Source organism: Hippopotamus amphibius, chromosome 5 (assembly GCF_030028045.1).
Source record: "Hippopotamus amphibius kiboko isolate mHipAmp2 chromosome 5, mHipAmp2.hap2, whole genome shotgun sequence".
Classification (NCBI taxonomy): Eukaryota; Metazoa; Chordata; class Mammalia; order Artiodactyla; family Hippopotamidae; genus Hippopotamus; species Hippopotamus amphibius.
In genome coordinates, this window is record NC_080190.1 from 133,172,629 (window position 1) to 133,195,814 (window position 23,186).

Sequence of the window (23,186 nt, forward strand, 5' to 3'; positions counted from 1 at the left end):
TGTTGGGTAGGTTCAATGAGAGTCCACAAAGCTTCCTGTGTTTGACACACAATAACTGTTCGAAACATTGTGGCTGTCATGATTTTGGAAATATCTCATTGTAAAAATGCTATTAATATGCATCAGGAGCAAATTGTTTTGGTCTTTGGGCAAGATTTTATACTTATATTTAGGTCAAGATAATTCTCTAGTTCCAAAAATTAAATGTTAGATTTAATTTTGTAGAGTCTCCTTGTGAAAAGAAATTGCAAAGCAAATAACTTGGCATCTTAGGTAGAAAAAGAAATTAATTGCCAGAAATAGCCAAGCAGTGTGCATGAAATTATCAAGGGATAGTGGGAGGAATCCAACAGGCACTCAAGAACACTGATGCTTAAGGGAAAGGTGAAAGACATTCTGGAAAATACAGTGATCCTGAAGCCAAAAGAGGACGGTACCTTATGGATGAGGAGTGAGGATATTTCTAAGACAGTGACAGATGTGATGTGTCATGGAGTGTGGGTCTGATAGGGAAGGAAGTAAAAACAGGAGGGGTTTGACAGAGAAGGAGAAAGAGGAGTTGAGATACTGAAGGTCTTACTGAAATAAAATACAGATATAATGATGGTAACTGGAATGAAATATGGTATCTTGTGATTAGAGTAAGCTATTGGATTTAAGATTTCATAAGTAGAGCAATTTGGGGTGATGACAGTGTCCAGGGAGTGGCCAAGGGAAGGGTGGCGTAAGTGGCATTGAGCAGACACGTTTTTTGAGATCAAAGAACTAAGATATTGAAGCTGCCCAGGATAATGGCAGGACTAGGGGTGGGAAGGAAGATTGAGCAAGGTGCCAAAGGCTCCTCGAATGAAGAGAAAGAACGACTGGGGGTTGCCGTTTGACATTGACAGAGGACAGTATAGAAGCTAATTTCGTATCAGCCTGAATGGGTAGGGGAATTGTCATTTGGAGCTGACACTGGAGTTCTCCCACCTCTTGGGTCCAGTCTGGATGAGTGGCATCTCCTTGGGAAGGCTACAGGGGAGGAGTGGTGTCCTTGCAGGGATGAGCTGGGATTGGTTAAACCCAAAGAGGTGGAGGGGAAGACCCATTGTGACATGATTGTGGACGAGAGAGACTTTATCACGGAATGAAGGTCTAGAGAGCCCAGGGAAATATTATGGAGAGAAGGGAGCAGGAAGAGGAGGTGGTCAAGGGCAAGGAAACACAGAACTCTTTGGGGGTTAGAGTGTAGCAAGGAGATGACAAAGGGGTTCCCATTTTGGCCACTGGCAAAAGATAAGAAAAACCTGGTGCTTGGAGGGACTGGCTGGCTGCAAGGGTTCCAGAGAATGAATCCAGAAGTCCACCTAGTAGATGGGAGGGGCGTGAGGGCTTAGGTCTTTCTGGAAGGAGACAGCCTTCCTTGGATGGGAGAGGGAAGACTTTCCCACAGAGGGAAGGGCATGGTCAGAGGTACAAAGAAGAGGGAGTTTCATGCTACCAAGGACCATGATTAAGCAGTTCGGTGGAGCTGAGACGCAGTGTTTGTGGAAGAGTGACTGAGTGTCAGGTGGGGTCAGACGGTGAGAGGCCTTGCAGCACCTGCTCAAGCGTTTATAAGCAGGGCTGTGCCACAATTGGGTACATGATGCAAGTGAGCAGAGAGTGGGCTGAATGCAGGGGGAGGGAGGCGGAGGTGGAGTGGGGAGAGAGGTATGAGACTCAGAACACCAAGGTTCTGACCCCAGCTGCACTAATCCCCGCCCCCTGCCGCCCCGCAACAGGAACATGTAAATATTCACATAGACACTAAGGAACAGACTGTTTTTTTGTACATTTTGCTTTTTTAGGGCCTGATTTGAACAAGTAGCTGTAGTCACTTTGTTATCCTTCCTTTTTATAAATGGTGATTATCAACTGTGATAAATCTCTTATAATTGAATATAAGACCCTGAACTCACTTACACACCAAATGTATGCACATCATTGATGTTGCTGTGACTTTACTATCTGACAGTCCTCAAATGAGACATTGTTATTCTTGACTAATAAATTTATTCATGCCTGGACTTCTTCAAAAACCCTGAGGATAGGTAATTTGGAAACATGAGGACAGACTAGAGAAATAAAAGGTAACTGAAATAAAAATTCAAGTAGGGACCCAAGGTAGGATTTGGGGATTAGAGATTGATGCATTACACCGTGATTATTAGATGTGACATTCTCAGAGTTGTCCACCATTTGGATTTTTTTGTTGTTTTTTGTTTTTTTTGTCTGTGTTGGGTCTTCACTGCTGTGCACAGGCTTTCTCTGGTTGGGGTGAGTGTGGGTTACTCTGTTGTGGTGCAGAGGCTTCTCAGTCGGGTGGCTTCTCTTGTTGTGGAGCACTGGCTTTAGATGAGTGGGCTTCAGCAGTTGCAGCACACAGGCTCAGTACTTGTGGCTCAGGGCCCTAGTTGCTCCGCGGCATGTGGGATCTTCCCAGGCTAGAGATCCAACCCGTGTCTCCTGCATTGGCAGGCAGATTCTTAACCCGTGCGCCACCAGGGAGGTCCCATTTGGATGTTTAAACATTCTGAATTTCTTCTGGGTTTCTTTGTGACTACTCAGCAGTTAAATAGTAACTCATCACTACTTTAGTCTTTTTGCTCTTTCTAAACAATAACAGCAGAAGGTCTATAATGGATTGGGAAGTTTCATCATATTTTAGGTAAAGGACAGATTGTTGTCTGATCTCCTTATCATCAACTTGTCTAAGGATCTTCCCTGGGAGTCCCATGCAGTGATAGAGTGCTTTTCTTGCTCTCTTTTGTGAGATACAACTTCTTTAGCCTGCATATGGTGTATGGCTAGAGGGTGCGTACATGTGTGTACAAGTGTGTGTGTTCTTGTGTGTGAGTGTGAACTGGTCTGTCATGGGTGGGTTCATACATTGGTCAGAATTTGAGATGTAGAGTGCTTTTTTACTCCAGTTTTCACCTGCTGTGAGGTGGTAGGTGAGCAGGATAATGGAAATTTGTAGCTGGAGGGGTTCAGGTCATCTGACTCACTCTATCTGTCCAGCTGAGGAATTTGGGCCGCAGGGTGGTGACTTGCCTAAGGTCACGTAGAGCAGTGAGACAGAGGCCCCTGGAGAACCCAGTTTCTTAGTTCTGTGGTGGCCATTTGCTAGTCAGGGCGATTGAGGCACGATTGAGGCACCAGTGTAATTTCGATTAAAAAAGTGCTGAGATGAAGATGTGTCATTCATTTTAAATGAATGTTTTAATGAAGAGGACAGAGAGCAGGAGGACTTGTTGATATTGGGGGTAGCCTCTCCTAATGGCTCATCTCACAGCTCTGGATGGTTCTAGAGTTTGGGTGCCATTGGGTGGGGAGTAGAAGGACAGTGGCCCCTCAAGTCTGTCTGTACATGGAGGTTACTTTCTACAGTAGCACATGAGGCAAACATCCAGCAAAGTTAAGGCTTCTGAAAATCCTTTACGAAGAGACTGGTACACAGGCTCTCAGTAAGACAAACACAGCTTGAGTTTCCTCCAGCATTGGCTGTTTCCTCATTTAAGCACTAGATGAAGCCACTGACTTGCACTTGGGGCCACAGACACATATGATTAGACACTAAGCAGTGAGATGCTCCCCCATGAGAGGCCCAGGGTCCATGCCTGAGGAGCAAGGTACAGCAGCTTCAGCTTCTAGGGAGGGAGGGCAGGCAGCAGTATCTACATTAAACAAAGACAAAAACTATTTAATGGTTGGAACTTCCCTGATGGCACAGTGGTTAGGAATCCGCCCGCCAATGCAGGGGACACATGTTCAAGCCCTGGGCAGAGAAGATCCCGCATGCCTCGGAGCAACTAAGCCCTCAGGCCACAGCTACAGAGCCTGCACTCTAGAGCCTGCGAGCCACAGCTACTGAAGACCTCGTCCTCCGCAACCAGAGAAGCCACCACAATGAGAAGCCCGAGTACCACAATGAAGAGTGGCCTCTGCTCGCTGCAACTAGAGAAAGCCCACGTGCAGCAATGAAGACCCAATGCAGCAAAGAAGACCCAATGCAGCCATAAATAAATAAATAAATAAATAAATAAATAAATAAATAAATAAATAAATTTATTTTTTAAAAAGTTTTTTTTTTACTTAACCGTACTATTGAATGTAATTTAAAAGCATATTTGCAAGTTTGATGCCACCATAGACTATGATTTTGTTGAAACCAGTTCATTCCAGAATGAAAGTCACATAAATTAAATTGTCCCACTCTTTAATATATTTCTTCCTTTCCTAATATATTTCTCTTATGTTCTTCCTTTACCCCTTCATCTTTTTTCTCCAAACTTAGCTTCCCTACCACCCTCCACAGAATTCTTTTAACCCTCTTTGCCCGGAGGAAAAAAACGGGAGGGAAAAAAGAGGGACTTTCTATGTTGCTCTTTCTTCTCTCTTTTCTCTCCTCCAAACTTGTTAAGTACAGCTTGTTTATCTTTTAGATGTAGGGTAAGGTTTTTTTTTAATTAAAAATTTTTTATGTTTAATTTGCTTTTTTATTTCTTAGGCAAAAAAATATTGGGTGACTTCCCTCTCCTTTATTGTTTCCTCTCTTCAGTTAATACTAATTTCCCAGCTGGTCATTTATTGGCTGTGTGACTGGGCACAGTTTTCTTAACCTGCTTAAACCTGTTTCCTCTTTTGTGAAGTAGGGATAATAATACTTTCTGGACAGAGTTGTTTTTAAGAAGTTCGCGAGATAAAGTGCTTAGTTCAGGGTACAGCAAATGTTTAATTAATAGTAACCACTAAGATTATCAGTTTTTTAATTTAATACTTGTATTTTAAATAACATGCAGACTTCCCTGGTGGCACAGTGGTTAAGAATCCGTCTGCCAATGCAGGAGACCCGAGTTTGAGCCCTGGTCTGGGAAGATCTCACATGCCTCGGAGCAACTAAGCTGGTGCACCACAATTACTGAGCCCGTGCTCTAGAGCCCATGAGCCACAACTACTGAACCCACGTCCCGCAACTACTGAAGCCCAAGTGCCCAGGGCCCGTGCTCCACAACAAGAGAAGCCACCGCAATGAGAAGCCTGAGCACCGGCATAAAGAGCAGCCCCCACTCACTGCAACTAGAGGAAGCCTGCGCACAGCAATGAAGACCCAATGCAGTCAGGAAACAAACAAACAAACAAATAAATATTAAAATAATAACATGCAAATACCTGCTGCCTAAGGATAAAGAATATGTTTATTATTCATTTTAATTTCACTTTGTTTCATCCCCACAGTATATGTGAATTAGCTTGGGCTATGAAAACTATTTTGAATAGGGAGATCTCCTCACAGCTTTTTATTTTTTTAGTTTTTAATTGACTTTGCTTTTTGGAGTGTTTTGGGTTCACAGAAACATTGAGGGAAAGTACAGTGAGTTTCCATACGCCGCATTCTCCCCGCCATTCTCATCCTCTCCCACCATCAACATCCGGCTCCAAAGTGGTACCTTTGTTACAATCAATGAACCCACATTGGCCTTTTATTTATTTGTTTTTAAAAAGTTATTTATGGGACTTCCCTGGTGGCACGGTGGTTAAGAATCTGCCTGCAAATGCAGGGGACATGGGTTCGAACCCTGGTCCAGGAAGATCCCACATGCCGCGGACCAACTGAGGAGCGCCGCAATAAGAGAAGCCACCGAAGTGAGAAGCCTGCACACCCCAACGAAGAGAGTAGCTCCCTCTTGTCACAAGTAGAGAGAGCCTGCACACAGCAAAGAAGACCCAACACAGCCAATAAATAAATAAATAAATAAATAAATAAATAAATAAATTTATTTTAAAAAAAGTTATTTATTGGCTGCTTTTTGGGTCTTCGTTACTGTGCACAGGCTTTTCTCTAGTTGCAATGAGTGGAGGCTACTCTTTGTTGTAGTGTGCTGGCTCCTCATTGCGGTGACTTCTCTTATTGCAGAGCACAGGCTCTAGGCTAGTGGGCTTCAGTAGTTGCGGCATGTGGGCTCAGTAGTTGTGGCACATGGGCTTAGTTACTCTGAGGCATGCGGGATCTTCCCAGGCCAGGGATTGAACCCGTGTCCCCTGCATTGGGAGGTGGATTCTTAACCCACTGTGCCACCAGGGAAGTCCTGGCCTTTTATTTTTTTTAACTACCATACTTGTAACTATAAATTGTTTCTTAAGGTGGTCATTTCTGTGTTCTGTGAGCCATCCTAAAGACTCCCTTTATCAGGCATTTAAGGGAAAGGTAGTGGGTCAATGGGGCCCAGCTGCACACTGACCTTTGATTATCTATTCAACACGCAGGAGCTCCTTGGAGTTGGATGGACTGTTAAGAATGGTACAACCAGTGTATCCTGTCTGACTGCCCCTTTCCTTTTCTCTTCTACTTCATGGAGTTCTTTAAGGGCCTCAAAATGCAGAAACACAGCCCAAACCCAACAATGGGTAGGAGGCAAAGCCAGCTTCAGAGATGCCAGTGATTAAAGCTGAAGGGACGTGGACAGAATCCGTCAACAAATAACAACACCAGAGTCCATTCAGACTGAGTTCTGAGTGGGAGTGGTGAATGGGTAACGAGGGTCGCCACCAGCCCTATTCATTCTGCATGAGAGCACAGAAGAAACTGGGCCTTGGTGGCGAGCACCCAACCCTCCAGTTACTGCTTCCTCAACCAGGCTACCCCACCCCACTCCTCTTGCCAAACCACAGGGACACACTTGGAGAATCGGGCAGGAAGATCTGGCTACACATTAACTTTCAAATTAAGCTCTGTCCAAATTAAAGAGGGGACATGTGGCCCTGTGCTGGATGGTTAGCATAGTCGATGCCGATTTCTTCTTTGCAAGGTCACCACGGTTTAGTTACAGAAGTGGTAATATAATGTGTTCTCCCCAAGCCCACAGATGTCTTAAAACTTACTAGAATTGGAATTTGAACCTGGGATGTGAAAATGACTCAAGAACAAGGTCCCAGAGAGCCTTCTGATGATAATCTTTGTCTACTGATTTACTAAAAGAGGGAGACAGACATCATACAAGCAAGGGATAAAGAGAAAATCTTCATTTTTTTCCCTAAACCTTTCCATCTTAATGTCTACTGTCGAACATTATGGTTGTCAAGAAACGCATTATAAATTCATTTGTAAGTGATCATAAATTAGCAATTCTCTGGGAGAGTAAACTGAATGGTTTCTGGAGATGTTTAAAAAGACAGACTGGCAAGCACAGTGTTCTGGGAAATCTGGTGTTGGTCTGTGTTCAGCTGGCAGCGTAAAACCCTAGGGGAATACACTTTACCCTCTTGCTTTCACTTAGGCAAATTGGCCGTCTGATTTACAGGCTGGGGGAATCCTCATCACTTTTGGGTTAAGTGATGGTGCCTAATCAACTGGCTCATTTAACCATGAATGTGAAAGCTTTGACTGAAAAGCTGATTTAAATGTGGGCTACTGAACTTTCCTGAGGCTACAAGAACTCAGCATTTGTCCAGCTCTTACGTTCAGGGAAACTCTTTCAATGAACCTCATTTCACGTTTGCACAGACTAGACCAGCTTGGCTGGAAGAGACAGAAAGCTCCCTGTGCAGGTGCCCTGCCTAAGTTTGAGGGAGGGGGTCCCACATGAGCGCAACCCAGTCCCTCATCAGAAAAGCTTTCCATTCTCCGGCAGCCGGCACCTACCATGTTTCCCCATCAGCTCGCTCAACTTGCACCTGTGACCTTTCCTTATTCTTCACTATTGCAGTAAATGGCTGTAAAAGGTTACACTTTAACACCTAGAGCTGCACCCTCAATCCAATCCTTCCTGCCCCCTCCCGGACTTGTTTTTCCTTCCTTAGCACTTAATTACCACCCAACACACTATTTTGTTTACACATTTTGTTTATTGTCTCTTCTGCTAGAACTTAGCTTCTTGAGGCCAGGGCTTTTTGTTTATTTTTACTGTTTTATCTCTGTCACCTAGAACAGTGCCTGGCACATAGTAGCTGTTCAATGAACGTCTGTTGGCATGAAAGAATAACGGCAGGCCCTACCCTACAGCTCAAGCCCACCTCATACCTCTTAGTACACTTCCTCAGAATTGCTAATACGGGCCTTGCTGGTTTTGTGGCAGAGTTAGGGGTGAAGGGAGAGGCTCAGTGAGTGTGCTCTGTGCCATCACAGGGACCTGTGCTCAGAAAGGGCCTGTGCTTTAAGGCTCTGTCGTCACTATCTCAAAAATTCTTTTTTTTTTTTTAATTTTATTTATTTATTATTTTTTGGGGGGGTACACCAAGTCAAAAATTCTTAATAATTTTTTCTTTGAACTTGTGCTTTGTAAGGGAAGTCCAGTGGGACCACGGAACGTGCACGTGGGAGAGAGGGACATGCAATGCGAGTCCCCGGTGTCCTTTCCGCATGGTTTCCGGTGCCCCCAGCGCACCCCGCTTCTGTGCGCCCACCGCGCGTACCCGTTGGAGAGCAGACGCAAGGTGAGCGCGTTGTGTCTGCGCCTGGGTCGGCAGGGCTCCCACAGCCTGAGAAGATGCACTTTTTGTTTGAATCAGAGCTTGCTTTGAGAACAGAAAGAAGGCAAAAAACACGCTGGTATCCTCTCCCAGTGCTGTTCCTCTCCTGGGTGCGCCGATCACTTGCTCTGAAAACGATGCTGCGGAAGCAAATGGAGAGAGAGATCTTTTAGCCCCTCCTTACTTGTCAGTAAGGTGGTGGATGGCTGGTATTCTGTTTTGTGGTGAAGAAGCGAAGTAAAATTAACAGTTTAGTTAGTTTCATGCAGCATTTCCACTCTTCTGTCCAGAACAAAATACATATGCATGTACTAACTCTGAAATAGTTTTGTAAAATGCTCTTATGTTTGCATTTAAACAAACGTAAGATCATTTGCATGATATAAAGTTAAACAGTAAAATTCATGCTAACACTAAAATTTTTCTTTACCGAGAACAATATTAAATAGCAAATAAAAAACACCCATGGAAGAAAGGGAAAATCTTTATATGGTAGTAACTTTAATACTTGTTTCTTGCTTTTTGAACAGGGGGTCCCATAATTGGGCCCCACAAATTATGTAGCTGGTGCTCTTTGTCGTGGCTTTGGTTGAATAATCCAGTCCAGCCTGTCAAATTCTGGGGCCATGTTTCTAAAATAATTATGTAAGTATAGGAAGCCCAAATTAGCAGATTGTGTTCCACCTTCTTTTACAAGTCAACAACTTGGAACTTGGCACCTAATTTCTTTTTTCTTTTCTTTTTTCTTTTTTAAGATTTATTTCATTATTTATTTATTTATTTGGGCTGTGTTGGGTCTTCCTTGCTGCCCGTGGACTTGCTGCTCTCCGTTGTGGTGCGCAGGCTTCTCATTGCGGTGGCTTCTCTTGCTGTGGAACACAGGCTCTAGGTGCACAGGCTTCAGTAATTGTGGCACGTGGGCTCAGTAGTTGTGGCTCGCAGGCTCTAGGGCACAGGCTCAGTAGTTGTGGCACATGGGCTTTGTTGCTCCATGCCACGTGGGATCTTCCCAGACCAGGGATGGAACCCATGTCCCCTGCATTGGCAGGCAGATTCTTAACCACGGCGCCACCAGGGAAGCCCACCTAATTTCTTATAGGAACGTTGTTTTGAATGGTGGTCAGTCTTCCAAGCCAGCCCTGAAAACTACTGAAACAGTAATTTGGCAGATTGTCTTCAGTATTTTTGAATTGTTGGACTAATGTAGCCGTTGGACTAATGCTGTTTGCACTGCGGAGTTGCACTTAACAGTTGGGTGGGGCTGCGGAATTCTGATTGGTTCTGGCCAATGAGCTGTGAGCACTGTCGTGCCACTCAGGGCAAGAGCATCTAGTAGACAGTGTGAGACCCTCTTAAGGAAACTCTGCCATAGTGATTAGCAGTATTCCCGGGATGGCTGCTCCATCAGCCTGGGTACCAGGGAGGGGATGACACAGAGCAGATCCCCAGTGGACTGGGATGGCGTCGAGCATTAGCAGAGCATAACCTCACCTGCTCTGATCAATGAAGTCATCAGAGTTCCTTGACTGCAAGCAGTAGAAGCCAATTCTAGCTAATTAAAGCAAGAAGGCACTTGTTGGTTCCTGGGGCAGCTCACAGACTTGAAGAAATGTCAGGGCCTTAGGTGGCAGGACGACTCCAGGACTCTTAGTTATTTCTGGGCCCATACCAGCATGACTCAGCTCCAACCATTTTCTACTCCTGTGTTACTTCACCCCAGAGTCAGATTTCTGGGAGAGAGGGCTGGATCGCCTTAGTTTGGGTCATCTGCCCCTCCCTTAGCCAGGATCTGGGGACCTCGATGGACAGTCCCAGTAGCACTGCCCACAAAGAAACACAGAGATGCTTGATTCCAAAAACAACACACGGCCACCATGCACTGCACGGCCACTCTTGGAGTGGTGGGCGCAGAGAAAGCAACGTGAAACTAACCACATGCCTGGGGCAGGATTTCATAAGTTGGGTCTATAGTTCAGCGATGGTGATACATATTTTGTGTCTGAACATGATAGTGGCTGCTATGGGCCTCTCTTTCTTAGCCTTTAGGCCAGTGGTTCTTAACCCAGGCTGCACATGAAGGGGTGGGGACGGGGAGGGGAAGCTTCTGTGAAAATAACCAATGCCCAGATCTTACTCCTGAGACTGTGATTTGTCTGGTGAGCTTGGATATCAGAATTTATTAACAGTTACCCTGGTTAAGCTAACATGTAGCCAAGGTTGAGTGCATCTGCTTTGGGACCTTAACCTGGCCAAGCCCCACCATCACACTTGGTCATTAAGGGTAGGAGGGCTGTGTGTGGAGTGTTTCTCTCCCACAGGTTTACTGCCAGAAACAAATTCAAGGTGCTTATTTTTCCTCTAAAAGCTTGAGATATGTTTTCTGTTTGTTTTTGTTTTCCTGTAGTAGCTTAGTCTTACTTTAGGTATTCAAATGCAGTTTTCGGCTTGTTGCTGGAACAAATATACGGACCTACTCAGCACTCAAAGGAGGAGGAGAACTAGCAGAAAGATTTGGGAATGGACCCTGTTCGTACTTCGGTTGCTTCTTCTGCTGTGGCGCCCTGGTGCCCCCCTCTAAGGTCCCTCTACCTTCCGACCCTGCCAGGAGAGAAAAAGCGACGATAGAGGTCCTTCAGATATAGATCCTTGTGCCAAAACCAAGTGGTGAGGTCGCATCTCTAGTACCCAGTCGCAAAGCCTTGCCAGCCAAGGTTGTACGTGCTCTTTGAGGGGCTCCGGCCAACTTCCCTTTGCAGAGGTCACAGCGGGAGTGGGGAGCAACAGACACCCGGGAGTGAGGCTTGTTTTATCTCTGAGTTGCAGTTATCACGAGATCTGTCACTGTTGAACTGCTTCCTCTCTTTCATCCCGACTCAGTGTGTTCCATGTTGGTGCCACCATCCTCTGTCATCTGCCGGAGCCTGAGAAAGAAATGCTCCCTCTGGCTTTGGGAGCCATTCCAGGATGTGCGGCCCAGGATTTCTTGTAAGTTGTAGGTGGAGGATTCCCTGGCACATCTGTTGCGGGGAGGAGGACGTGGGAACCCCAGGCTGCTGAGCCCCGTCCGTGTGACTCGGGCTGCCTGCCCCTGCCGGCCAGCTGGAGGGACAGCAAGCAAACCATCATCCTTTGCGGGTGAAGCCAGGACACAGCTCCCCACTGCTGCAGCCTTATTTGGGGCTTACTGGCCACAGCATAGCCTGGGCTGTTCCCACAGATTCGCTCAGGTACATGCTAGCATCCCTGGCACTTCCCTTTGCTGGTTTGGCCTCTTGAGGACGTTCTTAAATCCATTCACGACGTCGGGCACCCTCAGCAGAGGAAGTAGCAGGGAATCCCTTGGAATCACACAGTTTCAGTGAAGGAAGGTGATATCATCTGACTTTCCCAAGGGGAACTTTTCACAGGAAAAAGTTTGAAAACTCTCCCTACAAATCTCAGAATTGGCAGTGGAGGTTTTAACTGGGGAGTGGCGTGGTGTGTAAACACGAATAGTGAGGCTCCTTCTCCCACACTGCCCGCTGACCTGAGGCTCTCTGTCCCTGGGTTAACCTACCTGTGACCCAGGGAGGGCGGGCATCCTGAAGGTTAAGAACATGGGCTTTGGAGTCACATCGGCCTTGAGTTGAAACTTGGTTTGATGGACTTGAGGACACAGGTTGGGGGCGGGGGGCGGGGCGGGCAAAGGGGAAGTTGGGACGAAGTGAGAGAGTAGCACTGACGTATATACACTACCAAGTGTAAAATAGATAGCTTGTGGGAAGTTCCTGCATAACATAAGGAGATAAACTTGATGATGGGTGATGCCTTAGAGGGCCAGGATAGGGAGAGTGGGAGGGAGTCACGGGAGGGAGGGGATATGGGGATATATATATAAATACAGCTGATTCGCTTTGGTGTACCTCAAAAATTGGCACAACAGTGTAAAGCAATCATATTACAATAAAGAGCTTTAAAAAAAAAGACTTGGTTCGAACAGTTATGAACCTTGTGAACTTGCCGAGTAACTTGACCTTGGTTCCTTCATTCATAAATTGGGAACATAAGAATTTGCATAAATTTGCATTTACTTAATTTCCTCAATCCCTGGTTCCCTTAGCTGTAAACTGGGGATAACAATCGTTCCTAATCTCAGAGGGTTGTTGTGAGGATAAATGATATAAGGTTTTTGAAGCTCTTAGGCCAGTTGTGGGCATACAGTAGTCACTCACAGAATTGAAGCTATTTTTTAGGAATGATCTGCCTTGTCTCCATTGTAAGCACTTCTTTGGATCAAATGAAATGAGATTTTGAGAAGCACTTGGAAAACTGGAGATGGACACACATATAAGATAATTGTTTGGAAACTGAATTCCTCTGCTGACTGACTGAATGATTAATTTTTCTCCTTTAATAGTCAGTGTGGCCCCATATGTGGGCGGATGAAAGGTCCTCCAGAGCCAGAGGCCCTACTAGTCCAGGCTTTGCTCTTGCCTTCGGTTGAGGGCTAACCTGATCAACCACATGAAGGCACTATGCAACTTTTATTTTTTAAGGCTCACAACTCTGGAAATTGGTGATTTTTGTTTGTTTTGCAAGATGATATATATATTTTATTTTCTTTTTGAAATCCCTCATCAGATTTGTCCCTTCACCACTGTGAGCTGCCTAATGATTAATGGAGATCTGTTGTTCAGCTTTTACGTAGGGAGTAAGAGCTGAACTACGGCTTCCAGGGGGCGGCTATCTAGCAGAATGCTCACAGCCCTGTGGCTTATCTGCTTGCATGGTTCCTGTGGAAGTTCTGCAGTGCTTTGGGGAATCATTTATCCTGAACAGTTGTAAGATAGCCTGTTTTCCAATCAGCCTAAAATAAGCATCTGGTTATCTATTGCCGTGTATCCAACTGCCCCCACTTTGTGACTCAGAGTGCTGACCGTGTTCTGCTTGTTTGTGCAGCCCTGTCTGTTCTGCAGGGCCTCATCTGGGAAGACGCAGTGGCCAGAGGCAGCTACACGGTTCATGAGGTGAGGCATCTTCCCTCATGGATTCCAGCAATTTTTTAAAAACAATTCAAGAAAGTTAGTCAAAGTGGGTGTAGTGCCTAGGAATCTTTGGAAGAAAGATGCCAGTATCCACATGCCGGTGCCTTGTGTGGGACTGGTGCGGTTTGTGAGGCTGCAGGCTGTTTAAAGTCCTTCTTGTCCCACTGGAGCTAAGATGCTAACTTCCTAAAGGAGCAAGACGTCATCATTTTGCTGAGACCCCCCCCCCCACAAATCATCTGCTTCCACGAAAGCAGAGGCATAACTCCTACCTGACTCCAGTTAGCAAAATAGGATGTTCACAGCTGACAGCCTTCTCTACTTAGACCCTACTTAATAGCCACAGAATTTCCTATTCATTTTATCCTGAGAAGAGTTTAGATCTGTTTGCACTGGTTTATTATAATCTGACAAGTCCCGAGTTCGTAGCAGTTAAGAAAGTAGTTATGTAAATATGTATATTTATATTTTTTTCGGTCAGGAGGATGGGGGATGGACAGAAAGGGGAGGTACTGATGGACAGACAGATTCATAGAATGACAAAGAGGATAAAAGTCATGTCTCATTCCCTCTCCCAGAGATAACTGCTAATATATTTCCATCCACTCTTTTTTAGTGGCATATATTTAAAACATTCTGTTATAAAAGTGATGCTCAATCATTATAGAAAATTAAAGGGAAAAACCTTATAATTCCACCATTTAGGTAACCAGTGTTACCATTATGATGTCTTTTGTTTTCTGCCCTGCATATAAAGGCAAACACTGAATATACGTTACAGCATAAGCATTTTCCCAAGCAAAAAAAAACACAACACAAACTTTAATTGCACAAGATGGAAACAATAGCACACAGGGTGCACACCTATCTTGCATTTCAATCTTATTTATAAAAGATTGATGAAAAATATCAAATAAACTACTGGGCATAAGATCCATCAGTCTACTTTAAGGAATGTACCATGACCAAGTGAATTTCATTTCAGGAATGCAGCGATAACAAAATATGAGCAAATCTGTTAGTATAATCAATCTTATGTGAATACTTCATATGATCATTTTGACACTGAAAAGCCATGTGAAAATTCATCATGTGATTTTTAAAAATCTCAAACTAATAGTGATATGTTTGATTAGACATCGTCCTGTTAGAGAAAGACAAATGTCACCCTTTTCTCCCTGTTTAAAAGTGCATGTCAGGGGCTTCCTAGGTGGTGCAGTGGTTGAGAATCCGCCTGCCAATGCAGAGGTCACAGGTTTGATCCCAGCTCCAGGAAGATCCCACATGCCACGGAGCAACTAAGCCCATGTGCCCAAAAAAAAAAAAAGTGCATGTCAATACAGTGAGCAAGATAATGAAACAAGATGTCTAAATATTGGAGAGAAGGCAAAATTATCTTCATTTGAAGATGATATGATTGTACAAGAGAATCATTAAAAAGAGAATCATTAATTAGCTTTTGGAAGTAATAGAGTTTCCTGTAGTGTACAAGTACAAATTAAATACGTATAAAATTAATGATTTCTTTTTTATTTTTAAAATTTTTTTAATGGTTTCTTGTATCTCAGCAACAACCAGTTAGAAAATGTAATAGTGAAGATACTCCACTTACAAGAGTATCAAAAAATTAAATACCTAAGAATACATGTAACCAAAAAGAAAACCAAAACAAAATAAAATCTTTATGAAACTCTTCTGAGAGAAATAAGGTTTGAATACATGGAAAGACAAATCATGTTATTGGACGGTGTATTAGTTTCCCAGGGCTGCCATAACAAATTACCACAAACTAAGTGGCCAAGAACTTTACTGTCACAGTTCTGGAGGCTGGAATTCTGAAATCAGTGTCAGCAGACTCTCTCTGAAGGCTCTAGAAAAGAATCTACTTAATGGCTCTCTCAGCATCAGGTGTTGCAGGAACTCTTGGCATTCCTTGGCTTGTAGACACATCACTCCACTCTCTGCCTGTGGCATTAATAGCATTCTCTGTGTGTTTCTGTCCCTATGTCTCTGCTTCTCTTCTTATAAGGACACGTCATATTGAATTAGGGCCCATCCTAATGACTTCAACTTGACTATATCTGAAAAGACCCTATTTCCAAATAGTGTCATATTTACAGGTTCCAGGGGTTAGGACTTCAGCATATCTTTTTGAGGGGACACAATTCAACCTATAACACATAAGAAGACACAATGTTTAAAGATGCACATTCTCAAGCCAATCTATAAATCCTATGCTATCTCAATAAAAATCCCAAAGTGATTCCAAGTGAATTCTGAAATTCACAGGGGGAGGGGAGCAATATGAAAATAGCCAGGACAATTGCGAAAAAGGCAAGTTGCAAGGAGGTACTTGCCCACTAAGTATTAAAGGGCATTACAAGGCTATCGCAAGTAAGTGTGTATGATACCAATGCAGGAATAGAGAGTTCAATGAAACAAGACAGTGCAGACCCAAGTGAGTGTGTGTGTGTGTGTGTGTGTGTGTGTGTGTGTGTGTGTGTATGTGAGAGAGAGAGAGAGAGAGAGGCTGAATTATATCTCCCCAACATTCATATGTTGAAGTCCTAACCTCTAGTACCTTAGAATGTGACTGTATTTAAGATATTGGAGGGTCTTTAAACAGGTGATTAAGTTAATATGAGGCCGTTAGGTTGGCTTAATCCAGTACAATTGGTGGCAGTGTAAGAAGAGCAGATCAGGACACAGACATTATGCACAGAGGGAAGATCATGTGAAGACACAGGGAGAAGCCATCTAAAGCCAAGGAGAGTGGCCTTAGAAGAAATCAAGGCTGCTGACACCTTGATCTCAGGTTTCTAGCTTCAGAACTGTGAGAAAATAAATCTAAGTCATCCAAATCTGCCATTTTGTTATGGCAGCCCTAGCAAACTAATTCAGTGTTTATCTATATGTATATATGATGAAGGTGGCATTTCAAATCTCTGACAACTATCTAACAGGAAAACCATAAAGCCTGACCCTTACCTCATATTTTATACCAAAATAAACTATAAATAATAAAAAATTCAGATTAAAAATGAACTATAAAATACTAAAATATGGGTAATTATTTTTATAGTCCTGAAATGCAGAAGGTATGATACCAAAGGGAAATGATAAAGGAATATTTTATAGATTCAAGTACATACAATTAAAAAAACACAAGATTAAGAGTAATAAAGTTGAAATGGAAATGACAAGCTAAGGAAATATGTTTGCAACATATTTGACACTGAGATAATATCACTAATATATAAAGGACATTTACAAATCAATTTCAAAAAGGGAAGGTCTTTAAAAAGTGAGCAAAAGACATAAACAGCAGTTCACAAAAGATGAAAAGCAAATGAGAAATAAATGTATGAAAATGTGTTCATTCTCACTCATAATTACAAAAATACCAATTAAAACAATCAGACAGTCCATGTTTGGTAGCAATTGGTGGCGATTACAAAGATGAACAGTATCCAATGGTGGGGCAATGGCCTTTCAGAAACTCTTGCTGGAGGTGTAGTTGGTTGAGACTTTCTGGAGGCAGCTTCACAGTATGTATTACTAGACATACTTTACCACCCAGAGAGGCCGGTTTCTGATTGTATCCTAAGGAGATAATTGGACACGTGTGCAAAGGTGATCCCATGAGTGTGTTCCTTGTGATGATTATAATAGCAAAAATGTAGGGAATGTCCATCAGTAGGATCTTAGTTATCCAAGTAACAGGCAAGCTATATTCTGGAATACAATATGGTCATTAGAAATAATGACCAAAAAACATGTCTGTATTTATTATTATCTAAAAATGTCTATTAGAGACTCAGTGGAATAAGCAGTTTGAGAAAATGGATACCATGATTCATTTGTAAAATTATATGCCCAGAAAGATGTGTGGAAGATAATTTGTTGGAATGTGGATAGTGATTGCCTGTTGATGATGGGATTTGGGGTAATTGTCATTTTTTCCTTTATGCTCTTTAATCTTGTTTGGACTTACCATGAACACAGACTATTTTTTATCATCAGAACAGATGCGTAAAGCTGTTTTCCTTTGGGGAAAATTATTCATAAATATTTTTAATGATTGTAGAATTATAATTGTTCCCCTATTGTTAGGCATTTGTATTTTTCTAAACTTTCAGCATTACAAATAGCACTGTGATGAACATTTTTGGGCACAAATGTTTGTTCATATTTCAGATTATTTTTCTTCTTGAAATGGAAGTACTAGATCAAAGTGAACATTTTTAAGGCTCTACATACATATTGTCAGGACTTCCCTGGTGGCCCAATGGTTAGGACTCTGCACTTTCACTGCAGGGGGTGTGGGTTTGATCCCTGGTTAGGGAACTAAGATCCCACAGGTTGTGTGGTGCAGCCAAAAAAAATAAAAATTTATAGATACCTACTGTCAAATCACTTCTGAGAAAAACCATATCATTTTACGTGGCTTTGAGCATCATAGCATTATCAATATTGAGTATTATCACTGGACAATATTTGCTAAATTAATGGAAGGAAATGACATTCCATTGCTCTTTTTATTGGAATTTCATTTTTTACAGATTTATTAGTCACTAAAGAAGTTACTTCTTTTGTAATTCTTCAGTCATGTTATATGCATTTTTCTATTGAGGTCTTGTTGCTTTATCCTTTAACTATTACAGTTTTTCATATTAATAGTAATATTTTAAAAATTTGAGTGAATGCTAAGATTTTTGCCATGAGTTTTAAGTTGTTTAGTGGTTAAATTAATTGATCATTTCCTTTGTAATTTCTTTTGTTGTTGTTATGCATATGTAGTCTTTCCCTATCCAGATATAAGATAAAATACCTGTATTTTGTTATATTTTATGTCTTAATTTTTTTTTTTGCATTTTAACTTAAAAGTTTTTTTGAGTGTGAAATGACATTGTGTTCTAAATATTTTTCCAAATTTCTATTTCCTCATAACCTTAACTTTAAAAAAAATTTAAATTGACATTTTTAGAGCAGTTTTGGGTTCACAGCAAAGTTGAGCAGAAAGTACAGAATTCCCTGTTTCACCCTGTTCCCCCACCCCACTACCCCCAGCCTCCTTCAATATCAAAATCCCCCACCAGAGTGGTACATTTGTGACAATCGGTAATCCTACACTGACACGACATTATTACCCAAAGTCCATAGTTTATATTAGGGTTCATTTTTGGTGTTGTGCATTCTATGGGTTTTGACAAATGTATAATAACAGGTGTTCACCATTATAGTATCCTATAGAATAGTTTCACTGCCCTGAAAATCCTCTGTACTCCACCTATGCATCCCTCCCCATCCCCAACCCCTGGCAACCACTGATCTTTTTACTGTCTCCATAGTTTTGCCTTTTCCAAGATGTCATCATACAGCTGGAATCCTATACTATAGTTGGAACCTTGGAGTTTGTAGCCTGTTCATATTGGCTTCTTTCACTTAGTAACATGCATTTAACTTTCCTCCATATTTTTTTCATGGCTTGATAGCATTTCTTTTTAGTGTTGAATAATATTTCATTATATTGACATACCAGTTTATTTATCCATTTGCCTACTGCAGGAAATCTCGGTTGCTTCCAAGTTTTGGCAATTATAAATAAAGCTGCTGTAAATACTCATGTGCAGATTTTTGTATCAGCATAGGTTTTCATCTTATTTGGGTAAGTACCAAGGAGTGCAATTGTTGGGTCTTAAGGTAAGAGTATGTCTAGTTTTGTAAGAAACCACCAAACTGTCTTCCAAAATGTACTAATTTGCACCAAAAGTGAAGAGAGTTCTCATTATCCTACATCCTTGTGTCAGTGTTCTGGATTTCGGCCATTCTGATAGGTGTATAGTGGTATCTCGTTGTTTCAATTTTCATTTCCCTAATGACATATGATGTTGAGTACATTTTAATATGCTTACTTGCCATCCACACATCTTGTCTTCTTTGATGAAGTGTCTGTTCAGATCTTTAGCCCATTTTTAAATCAAGTTGCTTATTTTCTTGTTGTTGAGTTTTGAGTTCTTTGTATATTTTGGATACCAATCCTTCATCAGATATGCCTTTTGCAAATATTTTCTTCCACCTTGTGACTTGTCTTTTCATTCTCTTGACAGTGTCTTTTTCACAGTGGGATTTTTAATTTTAGTGAAGTCCAACTTATCTGTTAGATATTTCATGGGCTGTGCCTTTGGAGTTGTATCTAAAAAGTCATCACCATACCCAGATCACCTGGATTTTCTCCTATGTTATTTTATAGGAATTTTATAGTTTTACATTTTATGATCCATTTTGAATTGTGAAGAATGTAAGATCTTTGTCTAGATTTTTTTTTTTTTTGCATGTGGATGTCTGGTTGTTCCAACACTATTTGTTGAAAAGACTGTCTTTTCTCCATTGTATTGCTCCTTACAATCTTTTGTTAAGTAAACTATGCTTTTGCCTTATATTTGAGGTGTGTCCTTTGTCAGGTTCTTTGTATAAGGTACAATTCTGGATTCTTAATTCTGCTCTGTTAATGTATTTGCCTATAACTTGCATACACTTACTATTTTAATTTAATAAGAAGTGTTAAAATGAAGATGCACCCATCCCTAATTATTACTATTTTTCCCTTTAAATTTTTTGGTTTCACCAAAAATTCCTATTTGATTTTTTATTGTTGTTTACAATTAACTGGTTGTATTTATTTATTTTTAATTTTTTGGCTGAGTTTAGGTCTTCGTTGCTTTGTGCATGCTTTCTCTAGTTGCGGTGAGTGGGGGCTACCCTTTGTTGCAGTACACTGGCTTCTCATCATGTGGCTTCTCTTGTTTCGGAGCGTGGGCTCTAGGCTTGCAGGTTCAGTAGTTGTGACTCGTGGGCTCTAGAGCACAGGCTCAGTAGTTGTGGTGCACAGGCTTAGTTGCTCCACGGCATGTTGGAGCTTCTCGGCACAGGGATCCAACCCGTGTCCCCTACATTGGCAGGTGGATTCTTAACCACTGTGCCACCAGGGAAGTCCCCGTTTGAGTTTTGAATAGAATTAATGAAGCCATAAATTAATTTGGGGAGATTGACACATTGGCCTTTCATTTTTAGGAACCTGGTGGGTCTCTCAGTCATATTGTTTTGTTCATTAATTGAATTAGGCCAGAGGGCATAGAGCTGAAACTGACCTCCTTGGAAGGGTGCAAACCAGACTGTGATAGGCACTCCCTAAGGTGGCTTACGGAAGGAAGTGGCCAGAAACTGTGGGGATCACAGAGGCACTCCCAAGGATAATTTATCAGCCAGAGGCATTATGGGGCCTAAACTTTTGTTTTGTTTTCTGGCCTCACCGTGGGGCATGTGGGATTTTAGTTCCCTTACCAGGGATCAAGCCTGTGTTCCCTGTAGTAGAGGCTCGCAGTCTTAACCGCTGGACAGCCAGAGAAGTCCCTAGACTGTTTTGAAGTCTCTACGTTTATTTGCTGAATCTAGTACTCTATCCCTCACAAATGTCAGTTTCCTCCCTTTCCTACCATCTGTAAGCCTGGATTTGTAACCATGACCACCTCCCAGGTCCCTGTGAGGCTCTCATTAATTCCCATGAAAGGATTCAACCAACAGAGTCTTCTTGGGCTGGTACAGAAGGTACACAAAGACAGAGGGAGAGAGGTTAACCAGGATTTCTGGCTTGGACTTGTATTACGAAATGCCCTAAAAAAGGTCAAGTGCTGTTCAAACAGGAGCGGTTGGTGTGAGGGTGGCTGTTCCGTTTCTGGGGCCTCCTTTTGGACTGGAAACTCCAGAAGAAGGGCGCTTGATCTCTTTCAGAAGCTTGACGTGGTATGCATCGCCTCCCCCCAGGTTCTCGAGCAAGCCCGACAGCGCAGAGGAGAGGCCGGGTCACACGCAGCTCAGGGGATTAGCAGCTCCAGGCTCAGCAGCCCCACCGCCCACGCCCTCCCAGGCTCTGCTCACACCTGTCCGTGAATCAGAGCGCCTTTCTGGCTCCCCTGACGGGCAGGAGCCCTCCTCCCTTCTGGGCTCTTCAGCACTATAAAGGCTGCCCGGGTCACACCATCAGATTCCCCTGGGTGCTGGGTCTGCCTTGTCCCCCCACCCCCCACCCCCAGCAGCGAGAGGGGCTGCAGAGCCCGTGTGTCCCTGCCATCTACCCAGCATCTCCCAGGTCCTGTTGTGCCTGCCGAAGCCAAAAGAGGCTACCCCCACCCCGGAGTGGGGGTCCCTGCCAGGGGTGGGGTGCGTGACGGCCCGCCCACTAGAGCCGGGGCACAGTGGGATGTGAGCAGATCAGTGCGGTGGGCTTTCCTCCTGCCTTTTTTGGGGTTGCTTGGGGTGGAGGTAAGGTGAGGCTGTCAGTCCTCTTAGGGAGGGGAGAAGCTTCTTAGAAACTTGTATTGGGTCAGGAGACTTGCAGGTGGCAAGTGGAGCAGGTCTCACCTGAGGGGAGAGCAGAGGTCCCGTAGCGTAGACCTGGGTCAGCTCTGGTGCAGACGTTGTCAGCTCACCTTAGTGCTTCTCTGCGTCCTGGTTCCTTCTCTGCAAATTAGGTTTAATAAATAGCCAAAGTCATTGGGTTGCTGTGAGACATAATGAAAAGATGCAACTAAAGTGCTTAGTCCAGCACCTTGTATTAATACGAGGATGGAAAGGCTGCTCTGCGCTTGGTTTGAATTGGTTTCTCTGCAGTGAATGGTAAAGATTTCCATGACACCTTGCTTTGTGCAGGTGTCCTGGGGGTGGGGGGGTGGGGGCAGGCTTCTGCTCTCCCCTCCTCTCCCTGGCCTCCAGTAAGGTGTGTGTGTTGGGGTGGGGTTGGGGGGGGGGTGCAGAGTGTGGAGGGAGTGAGATTAGCTCATGGGCTCACAGCAAAACCACCTGATCTTTATAAACCAAAAACCTGTCCCTGCAGAACTCCCAACCAGCAGGCACACCTGAAAGCCAACGCCAGAGGAATTTTGTCACACCCAGGGTGGGCCACTAATTAATGATGCTTCTGTCCTTTGTCCCAGATTGGGTTTATATCTGTATGATGTAGGCACTGAATGGTAAACACACCCACTGATACATAGATACAAAGAAAGTGTATCTGACGTGAGGGCATCTTAGAGGAGGAGAGAGCGAAACAACACTTATTGGGTTCCAGGTGCTCTGCAAACATTACTTCGTTTACTTTTCATAAGCATCCTTGATCATAGATAGTTTCTATCCGTTGATAGAAAAGGGGGTCCAGAGGTTAAGCAAAAACCCCAGTGCCACACAACTCGTACGTGGTGGAGTCAGTATCCACACCCATGGCCGACCCTGCAGCCACCTTCCGGCTCTGTCAGAGAGTGTTCCAGACTCTGGCCCTGTGTCCGTGGCAGGGACGCACGCCGATTGTGACACCCTGTCTCACCAAATCCAGAGCAGCCTCCGTGCCTTTCCACATACAGTCGGCCACTCCGGACCTGCAGGGTGGGCGTGCAAACCAAGCCTGTGGGCTATCCCAGCACCATTCCAGCTGGCTTCCCGCTGGCCATCATGAGCCCTTTGTGCCGACTCAGGTGTGTCTCAGGGCCCAGCACCCCCTGTAGAATGTTGATTCTGGGTTCAGGTGGGCAGCGCCAAGTGTATGACAGGCTTCCTGGGAAGGTTTATCATTGATGGGGGACATCTTTTCACTAGTGGTGCGTACTTTTAGTCAGT

At 43.5% G+C, this 23,186-nt stretch overlaps 1 long non-coding RNA gene across 1 annotated transcript; it reads right to left on the bottom strand.

The window, feature by feature from the left end:
* Window positions 1-8,253: 8,253 nt before the first annotated feature.
* Window positions 8,254-22,248, bottom strand: LOC130854035 (uncharacterized). Its single transcript, XR_009053946.1, has 3 exons — window positions 22,126-22,248; window positions 21,939-22,037; window positions 8,254-8,633 (listed from the first exon to the last, which is right to left on the bottom strand). It is a non-coding gene; the product is annotated as an uncharacterized LOC130854035 (long non-coding RNA).
* Between the last annotated feature and the right edge of the window lie 938 nt (window positions 22,249-23,186).